The sequence below is a fragment of the Propithecus coquereli genome, unplaced genomic scaffold (genome assembly GCF_000956105.1).
Source record: "Propithecus coquereli isolate 6110/MARCELLA unplaced genomic scaffold, Pcoq_1.0 Scaffold1, whole genome shotgun sequence".
NCBI classification, from domain to species: domain Eukaryota; kingdom Metazoa; phylum Chordata; class Mammalia; order Primates; family Indriidae; genus Propithecus; species Propithecus coquereli.
In genome coordinates, this window is record NW_012133857.1 from 1,274,089 (window position 1) to 1,276,581 (window position 2,493).

Consider the following 2,493-nt stretch of genomic DNA (forward strand, 5'->3'; position numbering starts at 1 on the left):
TGAATAGGGATGAAGCTTCCCTCCCTTGCTCTCCCACTGCTCACCTCCTGCTGTGTGCCCAGTTCCTAAGTTTCATGGAAGACAATTTTTCCATGGGATGGGGGGTGTGGGGCAGTCAGAACTCAGGCAGTAATGTGCCGCCTGCTTCCTACCAGGCCACGGGCCAGTGCCAGTCTGCAGCCTGGGGGTTGGGGAGCGCAGTTTTAGGTGATCCCAATTGGGGGGGCGGGGCGAGTTGTTGTTTTTTTGAGACAGGGTCTTGCTCTTTCACACAGGCTAAAGTGTAGTGACATCATCATAGCTCACTGCAACATAAAACTCCTGGGTTCAAGTGATCCTCCTGCCTCAGCCTCCCGAGTGGTAGCTGGGACTACAGGTGCTCGCAACCATACAGGGCTGATTTTTTTTTTTTTTTTTTTTTTTAGGGATGGCGGTCTCACTCTTACTCAGGCTGGTCTCAAGCTCCTGGCCTCAAGTGATCCTCCCGCCTCAGCCTCCCAAAGTGCTAGAATTACAGGCATGAGGCACCACACCCAGCCCCAATTTTGTTTAATATTATACAGACATAGAAAAATATTAGAAAAGATACCCGAATGTTAACCTTAAGGAATGGAATTATCAGTGATTTTAATTTTTTTTTTTTTTTTTGCTTTTCTGAATATTCCAAAATGAAAGTACCACATCTGTAATCAGATAAATTAATTTTTAAAGAAAAATCGTTTATAATACTGCTATAGTCTGAATGTTTGTGTTTTCCCAAAATTCATATGTTGAAATCCTAACCCCCAAGGTGATGGTATTAGGAGGTGGTACATTTAAAAGGTGATTAATTCACCATGCCTGGCCAAATATCTGTTGTTTATAAGCCACCCAGTCAATGGTATTTTGTGATAGCAGCCCAAATGGGCTATGACAAATACCAATACCACAGAGTCAAAATATGCAAAAGATGTAACTGAAAATTAGATCTAATTATGATTCTTACTGCTGAAAACCATTGTAGATTTTTCTCTTGCATGCATCATTTACTCTTTCATTTTTAGAAAATCACGTACTGGGCCAGCCACCGTGGCTCACACCTGTAATCCCAGCATTTTGGAAGTCCAAGGCAGCAGGATCGATTGAGCCCAGGAGTTCAAGGCTGCAGTGAGCTTCGATCGTGCCACTGTACTCCAGCGTGGGTGACAGCAAGATCCTGTCTCTAAAAAGAAAAAAGAAAATCATGTACTGGATGCTTGGAGTAAATAAACATACAGATGTGGCTCATTCCCTCCTAGAACTACCTGTCTAGCGGATATACAACATATAAGCTGACAGAAATAATCCAGCATATCGCAGTCAATAACAGAGTTTCATGCATTGTCCATCAAAATGCCTACATCATCTTTTACACATCAAATGCTGGCTTTGGTACATAAGCTGACTAGCATGTGAAGCTCATACATGGTGGCACTGTTAGTTATTACTTCAATTTCAGCAATGTCCCTATGGTTGTTCACACAGTGGTGTTCAATTATTTTAGTATTTGCTCTTATTTTATGAAAATGCAAATACTAGGTTATAGGGAATGTAGATCCTATAAATGTAATTTGAATGATTGAAAGATGGAAATTATTATTAGGTGTGCTAGAAGCAATGAATCTTTAGCCTCAGACAGACATTCATTAAATGAAGGCCAGTAAACAGAGCGAAGGAGAAGAAGAAAATCAGAGAACAGGTACAAAATCCAGGAAATATTAAAGGTTGCACCTAAAAGTTTAGGTATGTTTAGAGATTTTGGTCTTACATTTTAGTTCTTTAGGAAAGGATTCCTCTTTAAAACAATTAAGCTTACTGTTTGATTTTTAGATACATATGCAGGTATACTTTATGTTTGAAAGTTGGGAACTGTGCTGGCTCACCATTGCCTACAGAATATATTCTAAATCACCATCACATTAACTATGTTCAAATCCGCAAGTTTGTAATGATACTAAGAACTAAGAAAAAAACCCACTACTCGCCTATAGGAGTTGCTTTGGTAAGTTGCTAATTACATGGGAATGGTAATTGGTAAACAAAAGGGAATAATCAAACATTTTTTCTGCCTTTATTGCACACATTATATTTCAGTGTAGCCAATGAGTTGTTAAGGAAAAGTCCTTTTGCACAAGACATTTCCAACTAATAAATGTAAAAGGAACGATGCAATTAGAAAATCATTTCAGAAACCCTTAACGAAATAACATTTAAGTAACAATCATCAATGGCTGCTAAAATCATTAAGTGAAAGATTGATAAGTAGAGTTATAATGAATGGATCAGGCTGACAACACCTGGATCCACTAATCAATTTTAATAACACTAAAATCAAATAATCATAAATCATATGCATCTTGATGTGGTACAATCGAAAACATATGAATCATCTGTGAAGTATTCTGGCCATCCTTCCTCCCAACTTTGAATTTGAATCCAATCAAGCCTCTAAATCTAAGTACCAGTTTCTTAGGA